The sequence below is a fragment of the Athene noctua genome, chromosome Z (assembly GCF_965140245.1).
Source record: "Athene noctua chromosome Z, bAthNoc1.hap1.1, whole genome shotgun sequence".
In the NCBI taxonomy this organism is placed as follows: domain Eukaryota; kingdom Metazoa; phylum Chordata; class Aves; order Strigiformes; family Strigidae; genus Athene; species Athene noctua.
In genome coordinates this window covers 11,633,231-11,654,884 of record NC_134077.1, presented here as the reverse complement: position 1 = coordinate 11,654,884, position 21,654 = coordinate 11,633,231, and the positions used below count along the sequence as shown (strand labels likewise).

General features: G+C 41.4%; 1 protein-coding gene across 13 annotated transcripts in view; it reads right to left on the bottom strand.

Moving 5' to 3' along the window:
• UNC13B (unc-13 homolog B) overlaps nucleotides 1-21,654 on the bottom strand; it is a 220,296-nt gene that overhangs the window by 96,035 nt on the left and 102,607 nt on the right. The window lies entirely within an intron of this gene.

Genomic DNA, 21,654 nt, shown 5'->3' with positions numbered 1-21,654 from the left:
GGAAACCTCTTTGCTCCCGCTTACAGTTCACATATTCTCCTGCAGTTCCTGAAAGAAAAGCTGGTTTCAAACAGGACTGAGCAAGACACACCACTAATAGCTAACACTGCAACCTCAGATAATCATGTCTAGCAAGAGTATAAAGAGGCTGCAACTTGCACACGGTGGAAAAGTATTTCCCAATCATGGGACTCACAACCTGAGAATAACAATAAAGTATCCACCAGTAAATAAGTTCCAGTTTTATGCAAGATAAAAGAAAAAAGGGCTCAAGAAAGATTCTTTTTTTGTCCTGTACTTTGGGTGAGCTGTGCAACCTCAGGTTGTTCACAGATGACAGACAGGGTCTCCCAAGAAGAGCAGAAATAACAAAGGAAAACAAGTTTCTATTTGAGGTCTTAACTTGTACGGCAGCAAAAGTCCGAACTTTTTATTTATTAGTCCTACAACTCCAGGAATAGGCAGATCTGCAGAGTACATAAATTTTATTATTTTATTTTTAAACAGGCATGAACATGACATTATCCATAACTGAATGGACACTCCAGTTTTTCTACGTGACCACACAGGCCTGCAGAGCAGGCAGGAGTGCAGACCCATGGTCCAGCCCAGGTGCACATCTCCCCCCCAGCCAGAGCAGCACACCAGGCTCCTGCAGGGATTGTGCTCTACGCACTTCCACTCCAAGCTGGGCTTCTAAAACACCTCAGCCTGAAACCTGCATTTCCTCTGGAAGGATCTGAATAAACTGCTGGTCAAAAGAGAAGATTTCATGAAGCAAGTGCAACCAGATCCTTCAGTAGGACACCTCTACCTTTGCCTTTGAACTCTTGAAAGAGCCGTGGCTAGAAAGCAATCCTAAAATGGAACAATGTTTTGTGCTGAACTGAGCTTGACACCAGCCAATTCAGCTGTAGTGAACGACTGAGAATAACACACAGAAACATGGCAACATATACTGGTTAAAGGACTTACTCCAACAGGGTTTTCAATCAGTTTATCTGAGAAACGCTAAATGTAAGCGGCCAATATCTGAGACATTAACAGACTAGAAATAGCATGGGCAATACTGCAGTCTGGACACCACAAAACCATCAAGAACTCTGTTCAGAAAAAAAAATTCAGGGAAAGCTGTTACCTAACTGAGCAATAACCATTTCTTACAGGCAACCATGTGTCAACAGAGAACAGCCAGGAGTGTGGATGCAGGGATGGGCAGAAACCACCAACAGGAAACAAACCTCCATCATTAACCAGATTGAGACATGACAAGTAAAAACTGCCAAGAGTCCAGATAAACTGTACTTCTGCTCATTTATTTTAATGACTTTTGCCAAGACTTTTGGACATGTAAAAAAAAAAAGAGAAGAGAAAGAGAGCTTCTCTAGGGTCAAGATTAAAAATCATCTGGGCACAACAGCACAAAAGAAAAGAAAGCTTTGACTAAGGGACAATATTGATGCAGGGGCAAGGCAGTGATGGCTGTGTGGAAACAGGGGCTATCACCTGCTGAAAGCAAAGAGATAATTTGCTTCAGGCAACGTTCTCTCTGAGAAAATGCTGAGAGAACCAGCACCTGACATCCATCATCCATGGGCTGATGACTTGAGACCACAGAAGAGTCAGTGTGGTACCCACAGTTAAAGTGTGTGGGGAAGGAATGTGATCTAGACTAGCATAGGCTCATTATTGGCTTCAGTAACTTGAAAGGCTTCAGAGCAAAGCAAACATGAAGGAAAGAATCAACATAGACACAATCAGAAAACAGGGGAAAAAATACAATACAAGGCACACCAGTTTTGAAAATGTACTTTCTTTGTTTGACAAAGCCATCATTTTTCTTTAGACTGTAAAATGAATTATCAACTGAATTTTCATTTTAACAAAAAAATTTTTGATGCAATGCTATGTGATGTTAATAAGGCTGGATGGGGAGCTTTAAGGTGGGTAAACAAGTAACTGTAACTGAGCCAGCCATGGACAACACAATAAGGAAGTAAGTGGGAGTAAGTAGGATCTGCTGATCAAATCCGCCAATGACAAACACAGGAGAATTACTGACATAGAACTCAGATGCCCAAAGGAAAGAACTTTCTTTCTTTGTGAAGTGAAGACTGCAACAACAGAGGACTAAACATTGTACAAATGACAAGGTCAGAGCCCCAAAGCCTGCTGTGAATTTGACTGCATACAAGGTGTTCCTTGGTGGAGAAAAGCACGTGACAACGGACCAGTCATCACTTTGGCCATGAGTCACTATGATACGGGCATGTGAGGAGAGAACATCATCCACAGAGTATGTCCAGTGAAATGTCTCCATAGAAATAAAAGCATAAATACCTCTGTACTGTGCTGGCAAGACTCCTTCAGAAAGGCATATACAATTTTTTTATTCTATATCAAAGTAAAAAGAATTCACAAAGGAAAATGGCAAAAGCAGCATGAGGATGTAAACACAATACTATAGGGGGAGAACAGGAAAGCTTGCTTACTCTAGCAAAAAGAACCTTTTTCTGTGCTTATTCAGTAGACAGGAGAACATACTGCATGGAAGAAGAACTGTGGCGAAATATAAACAGATGAAAATTCAAAGGTGTCTAACCATGACAGTTCTGCAGTAGCCTTTCAAAAGGAGAAGCAAATACCAAACCCAACCAGTTTTAAAGGAGGAAATCAGGCAGTTTATATATGAGGCAATGGCACAATGTCACACAGTGGCAGAAGGCTTGCAGTCACCAAGAAGCCCTCTGCAGTCCCTTGTTGCACTGACATACGTAGTCAAAAGAACCAGAGGCTGCATTACCTGCAAGTGTTGGCATGAGGGTTAACAGGGTCCAGACACCTCAGGGAGTGCCAGTTAAACAAAGCAGTCCATAGTTTACACCACTGTTGTGGGTAGGAACACTTCATATATCTCTCTTCATTTAAAGAAGGCAAAGAGCAATGCTGTTTATATGGATTTGTTGCAGCTGGGGAGTTTCCCACCCTCTGAAGGCAGCACTCCCACCAGGACATAGGAGGGCTCAGCTGCTCTGGGTCTTGTCACTAGCCATGGATCTGCTTGAGTTCAGCCCATGACAATAGTCTGGTTTGCTTAGAGCCTGGGCAAGCAGAAGAAATGACAGGCAGATGAGAAAACTGTAACAACTGTGAAAGTTTTAGTCCTTCCCCCCAAAAACGAGAGGGCAATGGGAAAGTAGACCCGTTTAACACCTAGGCATCCACATGGTTTTATGTCACAAAGTGTTTTGCTGGATTATGCTTCATTTCTTTGCACAGCTCTGTCACTTGATCTCTCCTTCAAAGCAGCCAGACCAGTCTGAATCTAAAATATATATATATTTTTTTAAAAAAAGTATCCAGTAAGCACATAAAGCAGCACTGAAAAGATGGACAAGCAAACATGCAAGCAAAACAGCTCATCACATCTCTATTCTTTTTTTTTTATTTCTGATGCTGATGGATGACAGTTCTACATCTACTGTCCAACAAATACCTTCAGTTGGGAAAGTGCTTGTCACCCCTAGTAATGCGGTATATTCACTCCCAGTAACACATGCTGGAATCAATTTCTGAAAGGTCTTCTCCAAGTAATTAAAGTTTCTTATCAACTAAGAACCAGTTAGCATAATAATGCCAGTGACAGAGTAGCATAAATTTAATACCCTAGATTAAACAAGTCAACAGACATGATCATTTATGGCACAGTATTCAGTCATACAGATGGCAATGTTTAGTGAAGCCTAAAAAGGAAACTAATAGAAGTTTTGCTTACTCAGGAAAAGCAGCAACTAGGCTTACGAGTAATTTCAGAAGTCATTTAACTGAACCGCAGTTTGTAGATTTCACAATTTATCTCATAAACAAGATGTTTTAATGGACAGAACAAACAATTATGTACTTCTGCAGAAGAGAAAGACCATAGAAAGTCCATAAAATGGACAAAAACACATTTAAAAAAATATACAAACATCACCAAGTCTGAAGCAGCATAAGGAAAAGGAAGAACATTCCCAGATCTGTTAGCCCTCGCCATATAAATCCATCTCTCCACATAAAAGGATTTCTAACAATGTAACTTTCCACCACGTTTAAGTATTTTGTCTAGCACATTATCTTCTTAGATAAAAAAAAACTGATGTAAAGCATGGAAAGCTGCTTTATTTAAACAGATAAGAAAAAAAATCAATAATGACTTTTTGTTTTGAAAATCATCCTAACTTGTTTTCAAATACCCTGCTTCATTATAAAACCTCAAGAACCTCAATTTAGCTATAGATTAATCTGAATCAAGCTAAAATAAGGAGCAACTGTTTCACTGCCTAAATTAAAATTCTGGTCATGCCTAATTAGATAATTTCTTTAAGGATATTAGCAGAATCAGACTGGGCTAAACCAACCCAATTAAATGACTTGGTCTTGGGGTTCAATATCTTCATTGACTCAAGTATACTACGTTCTACATGGATTCCAAAGCTGCAACAAGGCAAGGGATTATTTTAAATTCACTGTGTTCTGCAACAGCATCCATTTAAATAATAACTGAAGGGCCCCAAAGGAAGCTCCTTCCACCTGATGTACCTTTCAGTACCAGTTTTCCAGCTGCCGGATAAGCAGCTTAAAGGAGACTGCAGTGTTTTTGCACTGAAGCCAGAAGAGGACAGAATTTGACCCCACTCTTTCACACCAGTTATCTCTGCATTCCTGAAAAAGCAAACTGCTGACACATGAGCCAAGAAAGCTTAGAAATGCAAATTTATCAAACTCAAATGGATGAGATCTGCATGGAGGCCCAAAAGCCATGAAACATTCAGCCTACTCCAGGAAGCTGGATTTAACCCGATTCATACAACTAGGGGAGAGGCAGAAGCACATCAGGCACTGAATCCACACCGCATAGATTCAAGAAAATAAAACAGTTGAGAACCCAAGAGCCAGAAGTTTCTCTATATGAGGTACAGTTGTAAACACAAACTAAGATGTTACACAGCGGTTGTCAAAAACATTCTGCGGATCCTCTTATGGCGAAGGAGTTACCTGTTGCCCACAGGGTGATAAGCTGAGAGGCAACTGGTCCATGAGTGGAGAGGCAATAGCTGTAGGTATTAAGGGACAAGTCCTGCCCTTTCCATGGGGCACACAGCCCTGCTCAATGCAAAGAGCAGTCTGAAGCTAGATATAAAGGCACAGGACCTGCAGCAGACACCTCCCAGCATCCATAGTCTTCCTTAATTTCAGTATTATAGCCCATAGTACTTTTGGCTGTAATTACTGTAAGTGTATGAACCAGAGAAAGCTGGAATGAAATAACACAACTGAGGAAAAATGAGGAAATACTTTGTTTAAACAAGATTCATAAAGAGGAAGACTGGAAAATACAAGATAAACAATTTGTACTCTGCTAATGTGGTGCCTGTGCACATTATACACACCCCACAGAGCACTGAAGGGAGGAGATCACTCCAAGTATTCATGTTTTCCTCTTTGAACAAGGTAATACACACTGAACAGACTCTTAACTCATACACAGTGTTAACAATTCCTCTGACAACCATAACATGCTAAACTGAATCTTGGCGCCTCAGTGGGAGCAAATTGGCTACATGAAGACAAGGCATGCACACACAGGAGATTCAGAAAGAGATGCTGGTTACAAGGGACAACATGTACAACCTGGAGCTCTCCTCTACCTCCTTCTGTGAAGAAAAAAAGAGAAGAAGGAGAGGAACAAAAGTTAATAGACCAGCTTTCTGCCATGAGCTCTGTAAAACTATTTCAGAAAGTGGGATAAACATTTGCCGCAAGTTGATAAAACATTTGTACAGCAAAGAGTTTTCCCACGTGCTTCCTGGGACATACACCAGTTAGTTAATCTCCACCAATTAATCTCCAGTTAAACTAATCAAATTTCATCCATAACTGCACATGCATTAGAACACACACTTTTGAGAGCTGATTTTCAGAGTTACAGTTACTGTTTTATTAACTCAAGAATTTTATGTAATCTTACTACAGAACTGAAGCTGCTATTTACCATACTGGAAAGAGAACCTGTATTTATTACAGGGAGGAACAGATTTTTTTCTCCTTTTCCCCCAGACTGCATCCACTGCCTGGATCTGAAGCATCCCCCCTCCTTCCCTCCTCGCCCCCTGTACATTTTGCCCATTACGAGGAAACTGGTAGCTCCCACGGAACACATTTTGCTTTTGCAAATACCATAATGCAGAGAGATATTTTCTGGTTTTATAAATCTAGGCAATTCTCATCCGAGAAAAAAAAAAATCCAGAAGCCTCCTACACTAAATCTCATGTTTATGGATAGGCAATTTTAAGGCTAGTAAAGTTACATGAGAGTCATACTCAAAACTTCCGGTACAGACATGATATTTTTTAAGTCATCCAATCAGATAATTCTGTATCTGCATAGAAGAATCATATTACTCATTTGCATATGAAAGGTGGAAGGAAAGGAATATCTTCATGGCAACAAGGGCCACTCAAATTAGTTTAAAAGCTAAAATAGTTTTTAAACTTACTGTCTATATGGGTGTAATTACACACATGCAATCACTAAGACAGGAAAATAGAGAAGCTATTTTAACTCAATCACTAAGGAGAAGTCAAATTACTTTCGCAAATGAAGGGCTGGATTGTAGCTTAATTAAAACCTCCACTTTCCACCTTAAGACATGTCTGCATGGATCCTCATCAGGGAGGAAAGTCGCCGGACCACCCCGCAGGTCCTCAGCTAATGGAGGAGAAAAATGCAAGCGTCAAAAATGCAATGCTGTCTCCAGTGCAACAGCCGGGGCTGCAGCAGTGCCATGTTTTGCAGTCAGCTCTGCACAGACTTGCCAGCCTGGAGAAGCTGAGGAAATCTGGGGTCCATCCCAGACTCAGATAGGAACAAGCTTTTTTGGGTACAGACATTTCTGACTGTTCCCCTCTACATTGATTGTCTATCCTATCCTCCTGCCTGTCCTGTTCGTTGAAGCAAAACCTTCTCACCTAGGCAGACCCAATTCCACTCCCAAGTCCTCTGATTTTGTCCTTCTTTTTGCACAGTCACCCCAAAACCCTTCAAACCCAAGGCCAATCTCTCCTGACTTGGTCCCTGGGGTTGTTTCCGTATGCCCCTCACAGATCCAGGCTTCCCTTATTCCTGGTGTTTTAGCTCCTTTGTATTTGAACCAGGTTCCTTCCTGATGTCTCCTGTGAGGTCCCTGACCGCAGAAGATACAGAAGACCCATACTCTGTGTCCCCTCTCAGGTCTGCCACAGCTCTCAGTCACGCTGAGCAGGGAAAGCCCTGCTTTAGCCCCTAGCTGGAAAACACTGAGGACAGATGGAGTCTCTGGCAGCTCAAGAGCTCAATGCAGCAAGCTACCAGTGAGCATATGCAAGCTACACATTTTTCAAAAGCTTATTCACTTCACTCATTTGGGGTTGATTTTCCACTGAAAAATCCTTGACACAGACTAGCACTGCCAAATTTTAAGGCCTGAGGGCACTAGAGCTTCTCAAATATAGGTCAAACTTACTTTTATACAAACACAAAGCAATAAATCTTGCATTAGACTCATTTCTGGAAAAAATAATTATTATTATTTTGGATCAAATTTCATACATATATTTGATTTCTGAGCCCTTTCAGTTTAAAGCCATTAGGGACAGTTTCAGGCCAAATATAAAGTTTGCCAAAGCTCTGAGCAACTGCAGACTAAGATTGAAAAATCTTCTGATTATGTTTCATTACAACAGGTGTGCTCACAGCATCATCAACAGTGTCTAACTTGGTTAAATCCTTATCACAGAATTCTTTCATCACTCCACTTTTCAGCAGTCAACTTACATCTAGCAAAAATCTCTACCATTTCAGGACTATTTTTAAACATGCATGAAATCAAACTATCTTTTTTTTTTTTCTTTTTTCCCAATTCAAACTTTAAAAAGCTTGCTCAAATTTTCAGAGGGTATTTTATTTTTTCTCTTTTGACTTCGAATTAAACACAATTATTTACATGCATCTGCCAAGTTCTAAATTATTCTGGTAATTTGCATCTGCGTGCAACTATAAATAATTTAAACCTTTATGCCAGTGCATCATCTCTGATTCACCAAAACACACAGATTTACCAACACCTTCAGTGTTATCATCCATTCCTTTGCTGCAGACTGCTGCCAAACACATTTAATAAAATACCTTGAACTGAACTTTCAAGCGGGCATGAGTAATACAGTGGTTCAGGCTCAGAATCAAAAAGCCAGCAGGCAGGACTGGGTTTTCAGTGGACCTAACCCGGAAACTTAAAAGCCTATTAAGAGCAAATTATATTTTTAAAGTAAGACATAAAGACTCATCTGCAGCTGGGAAAAAAGGCAAACCAACAACCTTTCAGTGCATTCTGAGTGTGATGCTTTTTCCAAAGGAAGGAAATTAGGGCCTGGCTCAAATTTATTCCAAGTATAGCAAAGAAGCACGTAGAACTATTGCTTCACTTTCTCAGAAAATGCATGCCAAAACAACCCTATGTCAAACTGAAATATTATATGATTAATTTTGCCCTGCTCTACAGCCCTTGGCAATACTGTCATCCTCATCTCTCGCCCTGGCTACTGCCAAGCAGTTTTTCACCCATTGCTTCCTTGCTTGCTTGCTCCGTCCTGCATGAGCACTGCTGCTTTGACTATGTCCCTCAACCTCCATGTCGGGCAAGTGTGCTCTTCCCGTCCCAGTTTCCCTAACTTGTTCTGATGGTCTGGACTGCTTTGCTTCCTCACACCTCCTCCAGGGCTTTTCTCCAAGTTCCCTTCTTTTTCTCATCCCTCACAGTGTTTTCCACTACACTCAACTCCTTTAGGCTCCTCATGTCTCTCAAAGCACATTTCCTACATTATGATTTCATCCCATACCTACAACTTCAGTTGTCATACCATATAGGTATGCCTTTATACAAATGTCACATGAGCACCAACTCTTTGTCACATCACTAGATGATGTTCAGGAGAACTGAATGAAGGAGGCTCAGGACTGCCAATCCACTCCGAAGACAGATCTAAAATACCAAAGTCCAGCTGTGATCATCCTCCTCCTTAACTGTTCTGTCTGCTTCTTGCCTTGTGAACATGCCTGCACTGCTCAAATTCTGCTGAGTGAGCAGCCTCCCCTCACATTCAGAAATAGGTTATTTCAATACTTTTGTGGCACTTTGGCAAATGTTAATGCAAACCACTGTCTGTTCCCTCAGGTCCTAAAATTAGGACACATGTCCAGGACTTGAGCACTACACAAACACTAACAACAACAATAAAAAAAAGAAGTAAATTAACAGAAAATAAAAACAGCTTTCCGAATTTAAAAAAAAAATAATTTTTTTAAAAAAAATCAGTTTAGTCTGTATTATCTGTATTTCAGTAATCTAAACATTCCCTTGAAACACAAAAAAACATACGTATCTGTGCCAAGCTTGCTAACAAACCCTAGTGTTTCCCTCATTAAAAACCTATTGTTTTGGATCAACTCTACACTAAGGACCTAATATAAAATAAGAAAGCAAATAGCTGATTACAAGCTTTGTGGTCTGCGTAACTGAGAAGGTCACTGGTACAGAAGACAAATACCAATTGACAGATTTTTTTCTTCACAGCAAAAGCACAGTCACTGGAAAAGACACTTGGAGCAAAACAACTCTTCCAGTGGTAAAAAGAGCACTCTGATTATTCTGACTAGCTTTCATGATTTCAAGGAGAGAAGTGAACAAAATATTTGATACAAGAAGGTTCACAATAAGGATGTGAAGATTTCAACCTGTAGTTCCAGTATCTTCCACTCATGAAACAAAGCCTCTTCCATTAACTGTACAGTAATTTGGGCAGAGATGACACCAAGAAAGTTTTTTCACTGCCTGGACAGGGAGGGAGCAGATGGACCTACATTTCAAGGTTAGGTTTTATTTTACCAAATCAAGGCCTATTAAAACACGTCCCATCAAAACACCTCAGTCATTTCTACCTCCCACATCCTCAGGAAAGGGTTAACCAACACTACTCTACCAGTTTATCAGCTCACATCTGCTGTGGTCAAACACGACATTATCTGTGCTGGCAATAAGGGATGTAGCTCCACAGAAATGGAAAACTTCTCATCTTGTGGACAAGTTATAGAAACAATACCAAAACACAGGTCTCAACTTTTTTATTTTTATTTTTAAAGGTCTCTACTAGGATAACAACTAGCAGTGATTAAACACTGAGAACTCCCACTTCGTGATGGAGCCACTTGAAGTCTGGATCCACTCAATTCCCAAAACTGCAAATCTGGCTACTTATAGCTCAAATGCACACTTTGTTATCACATCTTAACTATTTAACAAGAAACCAAGTCACGAATTATGACAAAAACCCCTAACACCTGCTATTTTGAAGATACACTGCAAATCTCTCAAAAAAAGAAAAAAAAAGAAAAGAGGTGAAGCTTGCTAACTTGCATTTCAATGTGTTACACAATAAATTTTAGGGTTTTTTGGTCAGTACTGTTATACAGAGTAAGTGTACTTGTCTTTATAACTATTTGCTCACAACTTCTAATAAACTGTTCTCCCACAGAATGAGGTGTTGGCTACTGGCTGCACAAATACCAGATTTTGACATCTCCTTAAAACCATTTTTTCAGTTTACCTGAATTTGTCTCGTCAGCAGAAATCCAGTTTCCTTCCTGCGCTAATTCTTTTAAGAGTCTCCTACGCATTTGTCTCTTTTCTCTCAGCACATTTTTGAAATTGTTGATGCATTTGTTCAGGTAGATGGTCTCTGCGCACACCTTGTCAAGGCTCATGGGTCTGCACTCCTTTGCTGGCTCAGGTAGAGAGTTCACATCTCTTGCAAGCTCCTCAGGAGGTGAGCGCTGCCCAGCGGGCATTTCACAGTCAGATGATGGCATCAGACTGGAAACAGGAGTCTCATGTGGAACAGAGGAAAGACTGGAAGGAACAAACTGCATCTGAGCAGATGCTTCGCTGTTGACAGTTGTGTTTGCCTGGCTCTCAGAGGACTGACTAGGAGGGGTTTCTGCAAAGTTGTCAGAGCTGCCACACATACCTGAACTGGTCAGCATAAGGGTATTGTCATCATCCATCTGTAAGCCACTATCATTTTCCAAAAGCATTTCAGAATCGCTTGTCTCCAGTTTGTGAAACACCACCTGCAGAGCAGACCTGAAGTGATTAATAGCTTTCCCAAGCTTATTAGTGTAAAACTTCATATCTACAAGATCAATGTTATCCCGGGAATGGTCAAGGAAATACTGGGAATTTTCCAGAACATCCCTAAAGACCTGATCAGTTGGATCTTGATCATTCAGGTCCATTTGGATCATATCTTTCAAGCTGTCACTACTATCAGCCATTTCATCTGTTGTATGATCATAGCTAATGGTTGTCACCCCACTAGAAACATCTTCTCTTTGAGTATCAACTTTCTCCACATTGTTAAATTTGCATGGGGTATCACAGTCTGTTTCAATTTCTTCTGTGATTTTCCCCTCATCTTTATCTAGAAGGGGAGAACAATTCTCAGTGACGTTTTCTGTATCAAGCCTGTGCTCACTGTCATTGCTTGAAGCACACATCTGGCTTGCTTGACCAAGAGAATCAGATGAGCAGCAGTAATTTCCACCACCCACTTTGGCCACATTGGTCACTTGTGGATTTTGCAGAGGTTCAGAAAGGGTCTGTGGAATGTCACTGTCACCTGAAGGCTGGTCACTGCAGCTTACTGTTTGTGCTTCCTTCCCAGTTTCAGGTATTGAGTTGCTTTTCTTAGTCAAGGTTGACTTCTGCACAGAATCAAGTCTCTCCCCTACACACTGTGATTTCCTGCTCGTGCTTTTATACTTAACTTGGCATGAGTCCGTTCGAAGGTGCCCAACTGCATCAGTTTTCTGAGCTGCATCAGGATTCATTGAGTTGCGATGATTTTTCTTGAAGCCAGAGTGTGAAGAGACTGAATCTGTTTTGCGGCCCCTCTGGCCATTCTGCCGCTTTTGCTCTTCACTGGTAACAATCTGGACCCCTGAGCTTTGCAGAAGGATAGACTTCTGTAAAATAAAGTCTCTCTGTTCACAATTGACAAGTTTCACAACTGCTGGTCTTGGCATCAGTGGCTTGCCTGTACCAGTATCTGATCTATAAGCATCTTTTATATACTTACTGCACTGGATACCATTAAAACAGTGATATTCAGACAAGAAGCTGCAGATAAGCTCTACTGTGTTTTCACCATCTTTTTCTGGAATGCCATAAAAATATAATACTGGTTCTTCTTTGTGTACCTCCCTACTTGGCTCTCGAGCATGTGTACCCTGGCTTTTGCCAGTGGAACCTCCTTGCAGGCCTTCTATCTCACTCAAGACTGTATCCACACAGCTTGACACTTCATCCACAGAGCCTTTTATCAAGGTGAGGTGCTGCCGGAGCTCTGCAATCTCTGTCTGGATGCGGCTTATTCCCTGGAGCTCTTTAACAATGTAATCGACCACATCAGCCGAGCGATCTCTCGACTGCCGTCTACGACTCTTGTATGCACTGATCTTTTCATGGGGAAAGCACCCTTGCTTTTCAGCTACTTCCCTCCAGTTCATAGTTATGCTCAGGGAGGAAAGGTCCTGCCCCTCAGACGCTCTGCTCTTTCTGTCAGAAAAGGTCTGCATCGTACCATCAGAAGAACTTCCCTGCAAGTCCTTCTTGTTCTGTTGAACCGAGCACGGTATTTTTACATAGCCATCCCAGTTTAGTTCCACCTCACCAACACACACTTCGCTCACTCCCTTGGAATCACATGCTCCATCCTGACGAAAGTCCCCTCCAGCAGTGGAAAATTCAGTGCTGGCAGAGCTCCTCTTCATTCCACAAACAAACATGTCTGTTTCAATCTCCACCGGGGAGAGCTGGCAGTGATGAGCGTGGTTTGGATTCTCATCTACCTGGCCTTGAAGAAGCCTCTTCATTTTGTCCCGTAGAAACAAATGGAGTTTTTGCTTCCGGAATTGCTTCCTGCCCCACAGTTTTACAACAGGTTTTCTGTGCACAAGTGCAATTTCATTTTCTTGCTTTTTCAATCTACTTCTAGCAAACATCATCAGCAGCTGCACCCGTGTTTCTCATAGTGCTACAAGCTGCACAAGCACACATCAATCACTTCCCAATGCACAACTCTCATCCAGTTTTTATTCTGTCACGAAGCAGCTACCAAAAGAGGGGAAAAAACATTACAGTTTGGTTCAGATAGAAATAGCCAAAGTAACTTAAGCATCAGAATTAAAAAAACGGCATCCACGAAAAAGCAGACAGAAAGAGGATGTCCTATTTAAAGTATACAGACATTGTCTTGGTTTTGGCCGCCTCCCCAGATTTGGTCCTTCTTTGTCAAAATATGTGTTCCTTGCTCCCTCTTCTATCCAACAAAGTAAAAAAAAAAAAAAAAAAAAAAAAGAGCAATTCTGCGGCCATTCCGTTTTTCTACCAGGTTTGCAAAATTACTGTAAGCTGAGCTCCTGGTAATGGTGCACTGTGTGATTTAATTACCCCCCTGAAAACATAATTCTACCAATCATCAGGGATTCTATCCTTGCACACTTCCTTTCCTTTCAAGTCCACAATCTTTATCCTTTCTTGCTTCAAAGCAAAGCAGCAATCAAGTTTAACTTGGCACAATACCAGCTATCCCACAAAAACTGCATGAAGTGATGTAAAGTGTCAGGAAGACTGGACAACAGATTTTAAGTGTAAAACCTTTTTGCTATTTTAATATTTTGCTACCTAACACTAAAAAAACCATCAAAACCTCAAAGCTTTCAAGCTCCCAAGCTAACCTGCAGTTAAATATGCCACACTCAGCATATGTACGAACAGGCTGAGCTGACAGCATGAAGATTCTGCACGTCATTTCTACTCCAACCCTCAAGATTTTGCAGTGGATCATTTTCCCAATTTAAATCCCCTCTGTAAAGAGCAAAATAAAAAAGAAAAAAAAACTATATTAACTACTTCAAAACTTTCATGTGTCTTCACTGCTGTACTCACTAAGCAACACACAATCAGCTTTTTCCTCCAGAGAGTATGGCAGACAGAGACCCATACAGAGGCCCTCATAGAGCCAAAGTGACTGGAGAATGCCAAAGTCTTTCACAATTCAGTGTGGACTTCCTGCTAAAGCACATATTCTTCTCAAATACTTGTTTAAACCCTATAATAACTGTCTTTCATTTTTACAATTGCCTAGTTCTGTAAAAAAATTTTTTTAAGATCCACAGTGCACAAACAATCACCACATGCAACTTTCAGCCTAATTTAAATTTTGCCAAGTGCATCCAGCTTCGCACAGGAAGGTTTTCTGTCATATTGAAAGGAACAGGAACAGGGTTTATAACCTTGGTTTTGGTTTAGCTGTTCTAAGCTTAATGTGTTACAGTTCACACCAGGATGTTTTTTGTTGCTCCATTCTCACCTTTGAGGTCTGGTAACCTTGGCTCTCCTAGTGTGATCTTTATAAACATGAAATCTTCTGCAAGGCAGGTCACATGTTTTCCCAGCAGCACCCACTAGAGAATGCCAGATCAGGTGCTGAGCCCAAATATTTCACGCTCTTATTCTAAGCAAAGGACTGAACGCTACAATAGGTCTGTTTGCACTGCAATGAGGACTTGACCTAAGGCTCAGAAAACTTTGCTGCCCGAGGGCCAGCTCCAGAGCTCACAGCCGCTTTCACCCGGTGCCTCCTTCAGGCATCATGCAAGTATGCCCATTTTCACAAAGTAGTAACTCAAAGTTTCTACACCTGCACTGATCCCAAGCTGCCGCAGTGCAGAAACCCTCCCTAACACATCCTCCAGGTCCATCTGACAGCCATTTACACTGCCACCGGCATTCTTCTGCTAGCAAGTATTTTCACCCTGGTGAATTATCTTGGTTGTTTCACTTTGGGGACAGGGAATGAGAGAGTGGTTTTTGATCTGGAGGAGGATGCATTTGCAAATTCCAATCTCAATAATCAGAGCTAATTAATATGCTATAAACAGAGGCTGCATCTGGGCTTCAGATTTAAGGCCCATCATCCAGCATCTCTGTTGAACCTCCATACCAAAGGCAGTATCTGCCCTTGTGTAGGCTAAACAAATTCCTTGTTATATTGATTGTCAGTTTTCTTAAAGAAAACAAGTTTTAATTTTATAGAATTTTCAGGCCATTAATCCATAAAAATCAGGTTTTCTTTCTAATGTCTTTCTTATCTAACTACTACCTCATGGAACAGGGTTGACCTAAAAAATATTTGCCCAGGCTCTCTTCTTGCACAACTCTCCTTTCACCTGAATGGTTAACTGGTGTTTAACACCAGAAAAACACTTTTGTATCAGTATTAAGAAGTGATCCCTCAGAGAGCAAGCACCTGAATTCAGTGGCAGCCAAGAAGGGCAGCTCTACAAGTGATGGCTCCCTACACATGTTACTTGAGGGTAGCACAAAGAGATGCTCGCTTCAAAAATGTTCCAGCATATCGAACCCAAGCAGTAGGATAAAAACCTACACATGCTCGTGCAAGGATTCCCTCAGAAAGCTCAATGTTCATCATGCTTCCTTCTGCACGCAACTTTCAAGGCATCAGAGGGGCTTAATCATCATTTTAGTTTAAAAAAATAAATCAGTTCAAGCTAGAGTTTGCTCTCATTTCCTTTGTAACACTCGACAGCAGCAGTTTGTTGCAGAGAACACTTTTTGCTGCTGAACACTTACTTGCAGGACTGCAGCTGTTCCAAAGCAGGCAGCTCAGTGCAAACACTACAATGCTGTTGTTTTTATTTTTATATATAGTGTTTGTGGAACATGTATATGTAGATATACAGAAATAATTATTTCATTAGAGATTTAAAAAGAAAAATCTTTGATTTCAAATACCAGCAATACTGTTCCAGCTTGCCCAAACAGGGACAGAAACTCCCAGGCTGGGAACAAGGCCAGAGCAGATCATGAGGACAGCAGCTCTGGCTCGAGGGAAACCTCTCTACCTCCCCTACAATGAGTGTAAGTGAATGGAAATCTCCATTTCCACCCAGAGCCAACCACTGCCCACTTACACGAATGCCAAGAAGCAGGTTAAGAGAATCGCCCTCTTTGCACCTCTCCCACCGGCCTCCTCTCTCCATTCCCCACCTTCTGCCACCCCAGACCCAGGCTCAGACCTGGAGCTGTGGGTGTTCACCTATTTCATCCTGTGGGCTGGACCCACAGTGCCTTTGCATCTCCTGCCAGGGGCCTTTGCTCCTCCTCTCCACCCAGGATTGTGTGCATTCCTGTCCCCTTCCACTGTTCCAGACTAGGTACTCTGCAACCACTTGTCCCCTATAAAGATCCCTTATTCCTCTAATCACTGTGTTAGGGTCATGCCTCTTTGTAGCACAGACAGACAAAGCGACAATGAAAGTTAATGCAAGTTCAAGATGAGGAAAAAAAAAAAAATTGATGGGGTTGCAAGTCCTTGCTGAAGTCTTTTTCTCTTCCAGAATCACACCAGGAGTCACATTAACACATAACAAGAAATCAGGTCTTGAAAGAGAGAGTATTTGCATCCTGGTATCCTGCCAGATACTGTAAGCTCTCACCAACTACAAAAGCTTTGTTCTGATTGCCTTTTTAGCTGGCATTTCCCCCTGGGAGAACTCCATGCTCAATTCAGCACAGTTGTCTCTGGGTGTGTAGACTGAAAAGCATCATGCACAGGTACTACCACTTCTACGTTCCCAATTTCCCAAAAGGAAGCCAGGTTCAAGCTAAGCAGGAGGAAGACATCACTGGCTTTACTTGGGGATGCTTGGGTTGTTTTGCTATTCCCATGAGCACAAAACTGACATATTAAGATTATAAGCAGGGGAAACAGGTGAGCTACCACAAATGCTTCACAGCTTACCTTGTCACCAGGGACACTTCTGAAATATCCTTGTAAGTTACTTTTCCTCCAGACATACAGATTTGTGGTGACAATGAGTGAGAAAAAAGAACATGAGAAATTCCATGAAGGAGTAAAAAGGAATTATGAGATCTCTGCTCATCAGCTGGGGATCGGTCATACTTTACACTTACAGCACTCTGGGGAAGGTCAGGCTCTCACCAGAAAGAGGATAGCTGGCTGCAAGCCCGCTCTGAGCAGCACCTTCACTTCTGTGAGCCACTGGACAAAAGTGATTCAAAACTAAGGCAGTATTGCAGTGCCTTTAGCAATGCCCCTGAGAGCTGTGGAAGACTAGGGAGAGAGCACAAGCCTTATCTCCTTTAAACCTCTGCTAAAATGAGACAGGTTTATCTTTTCACTGGCTGTCTGGTTTTTATCACAGTAAGGGCAATACTGAGACACCTTGACCCCACACCATCATGTTAGAAGGTGCTGGTACTCCGGGGTAGATGTGATGTTCAGAGTCACCAAAGCGGTATAAAACCAATTAACTATGATCAAAAAACCATTTCACAGCAGTCTCTCTGGCTATCGACTCATGCCACCATGGCACTGAATGAAGTCTTTTAGATCAAATTATATTTACAGTATCTTCCACACGAAGTGGTATTGAATTACATGTACTAGCAATTACATTAGGAAAAGCAATAAAATGACTGATAAATGATCTTGCTACTTTATAAAGAACTATTTAAACATGAAGAATACAAATAACTAAAATGCAGGATGTTCTGGGAAAAAAAGGTTTTGGCATTAACAAGAGAAAGAAATCATGGCTAAGGCTGCCATAGCAACATCGCCCCAGCACTCTGCATGCTGAAACATCCACTCTTCCTGGGAATATTATAGGGCTTTAAAACACATTAATTGCTGAAAGAATCCTAACAACAAGGCTTGACTGAGACATGAAGGGTTATTGCCAGCTTTGCTGATGTATGACTTCTGGAGGTGAGCATGTAATTTTCTAATTAACATAATTAGATGTAATTTTGGGTTGGATCATACCTAAACATGGCATTATTGCTTGCTTCTGAGAATGTGTCTCTTTTCAAACATTCTCTTAATAATTAACAAAAACACTAACTTTTGAGTTCTGGCATGAATGATCAGAGGAAGGTACTGAGCTGAGTGATTCTGGGCAAAGAGCAGCAGGACTGGAGAACAAAACAGACTCTTGAAAACTAAGTTCACCTCAGGACGTTTTGGCTAAAAGTGAAGTGCAGAAGAGACACATGGCACTTCATAGTGGATTAAAGAGGAAATACATCCATACCATTGAAAAGACTAGTTAGAAAAGGATGAAAATTATTTTAAAAACAGAACAATGTGAGCAAAGAAACTATCACACAGTCCCTCGGTAACCCTTTTACAGTCCTTTCGCAGCCAAGCCTCAACTTAGGTTCTTGTTCAGGAATTATCTCACAAGCTGCGAAACCACATCACAGCCCCACTTTCTGAAATTTCTAAGAACTTCCAATGATGTTTTCCAGGTTTCAGCTGTACCTACAAGTTTGTTTCAATAAAGCTGAGGAAAAACACTTCAGTGCAGACATCACTGACAGCCAGCGTTCCCATCTGTCACATTTTAGAAAAAACACACTTGAAATCTTTCCAGAGCAGTTTGATAGATGTGACAAAAGGTCAGGTTTGGCCAGTCAGTCACCCTCATGGTGGAAACCAGATCTGGGGAACACTGCACACTGGCTGAATGAATTATATGGTTCTGCACCTCCCACATCACAGTTATTTCTTACCTTTTACACAAGGCCATTCAGATGAGGCAAAAACCACCTCTGAATAATGTTTTGCTGTACCAGCAAGTTATCTGTAGCTACAAAGCGAAGGAACAGTAAAAATCACTAAGTATGAGGCTAAAACACCCACTGAAATGTTGCAAGTGCACTTGCCAGTGTAAAAAATTGTGTTGTGAAACAGCATAAAGTTAAATTAACATAATTAGAGATTTATCACTGTATAGTAGAGCAAGGAGTCAGCACCCCCCTGCCTTAACTCCTTAATACCCACTACAAACGTAGGAAGAACCACAAGAGTTGCTAAGTGTGTCTCAGCTTTCTGTAAAAGGGGACTAATGTTGGTCATTCACCTGGCACCACTTCTGTGAGCACAGATGGAGAGGGATTGAGATGTTCAGGCCTTTTAAGTCCAGATGTCCTGGGAGCCCCCAGAGAGCGCCTTGGCACCAGGCAGTCTTGCCATTCTTCGAGACATGCTCATTCCCTCTGCAGTCACATCCTTTTATCACAGCTTATTCTGTGAGCTAAAAGCAGCAGTGGCTGGCACAGCAATGCAACCAGTTGCGGTAACAAATGAGGTCTGCCATTACCTGGCAGCCAAGAAAAGGCGTCATCCAGAGACAGAAATAGGGGTTGTCCCTGAGTGCAGAGGGAGGCACAGGCTAGAAGCTGCCGACTGCAGAAGAGCAAGGCTCATGCCTAGACGGCAGCAAACTCAGTCTAAAGCACCTACCTAGTTCTGAGCCAATTCTACACTGAGAAAAAAAGCAAAAAAGGATAATTGGGTACTAAAAAAAAGAAATCAAAGCTGCTTCTGTCATTCTTATGTAAAGTTATTTCACTCAGCAGCAAATACAAAACCTGAGCAGCAGCTATCAGTCTAAGAGCAAACTGAGAAACAATTAATTTCAGCAGCCCCCTTGTTTCCAGAGCATGGGGATTTTGCACATAACTGAATCAATCAATAAATGGTTTACCCATGACAACCTAGAGCAGTAGTTGTTCCTTAAAACAGATTTTTTCCCAAATCAGGATCCTAGGGACCAAGTATTATATTGAACAGATGAGCTAGGAGCAAGAACCAACTTTTTGTTTAAAGGAAACAGCACCAAGAACTGAAACACAAGTACTGGTGTATGCTGACAAGTTGGCTGGTCTTGGGATCAGAACTGTAGAAACGTCTGCTAGGCTTTGGGGAAAGGTTTCCGATTATTTAGCTACCTCTTAACCAGAGAGCACACAGACAGCACTACCAGCATAAACCCAGTACTTCTAGTTTAAATAAGGTTTGCGTGCACCATTATGAAAATGCTGAAGGATGCTAAGAGCTCTGCCTAGACTAACAGAAACAGAACATGCTGTACCTTTCCTCTACTTGTGATCCAATTTACAACCCAGTGCTGAAGCAATAGTGTGAACTGTCCAAGTACTGCATTTCTGATAAGAACCACCAGGAAACACTCATCCCTAAGAATGTTCTCAAAACTGATTACTCACTAAGGAGGTCTGGAGCTGGTTTTCCAGGAAACGGTGCCTCAGCTCACAGGGACACTCGGGTAGGGGAGGGACAGGCAGCACTCACCAACTCAGGGATTCAAATTAGGAGATCCAACTTCTGTTGTCAGGGTGGTGCTAGCACAGCTGCAGTACAAACTGGTGCTACGTGATCTTTCTCACTGTTTCTGACCTGCACTCCTCTGGAGCAGACACTCAGCAGCATTCAGCCAGGCTGGGTGAAAGTAACGTAGGCAGCTGATGGAATAATTAGGGTTTTCCAGCTCATGCTGCTAAACTGCAGCACTTGGCAACTAAAATTCTCCTGGGCTAAAACTGCAGCTTTACTTCTATAAGCTTTCTCCTTTTTATCTTGAGGACAGAAGACCTTAGCATTCTCTGTCAAGTCTTGATGTTTACCCCCCAAAGGATCATTCCATTAGCAAGAGAAAGCTGCCTGTATAAAGGGAATGAAAACTGAAAAGATATCTGAAACAGTCACACCATCTGTTCTGATTCACGAGCTTGTACAGCATCCTCATCGCTTCTGCATGCCAGTCATTTCATCTCATCAGCTCACCAGCTCCTCAGCACAGGAAATCAGGCCAATGACAAATACACTGGGTTAAAAGCAAGCCTGTTTTAGGTGACATTTAAGGAAGAATCAAACCAGTAATTTAATTACTCTCAAGCTATTTGCTTTTTCAAGTGATCAAATTTAAATTATCTCCAAATTCCTTTCCCCTTAATTCTTCTTCACACAGTGATTTTGATGTCAAATTCCAGCTGAGATACAAACCCTCCTAACAGAAAAGTATGAGAAGTAGATAGATACAACCTCAATTATACCAGCAATAAGACATCCACAATTGGTGCCTAATGGGTGAACACAAAAACTATGAAATAGAGCATACAAATGAACATGCTAAGAGTAAATTATTTTTACAAAGCACGTGTTTAAATCCAGTCAGCTTCCAACAGAGCTATTGTATTGCTAAAGTAAACACACACACAGACACACAGAGCCCACTCTAAAAATAAAGAACAGTTCTCCTTGGTTGCTGCCTACTTGCAGTTTATACCCAGCCACTTAATTTTTTCCAATCATTCACTTACCTTGCTGCTTCAAAATAAAATTAAAGGTTAAAATGTAAAGGAAACATATAGAATTGATAGAAAACTACAGAATACAATAGCTTTTTCTCATAGAAAAGACAAGTCCTGAACGATTCCTAAGCTTGTTAAAGGTTCACCGGATAATGAACTTTCACTATGGAGATTATCAACATATTGTTGGTGTCCCATCTCAGGTATCAGGGAAAGCAATGTTAAAGGCACTGAGAGTATCCTGTTCCATGGCAGCGCTAGGATAAGAAGCCACGTAAAGTTGAAGGCATGTTTTGAA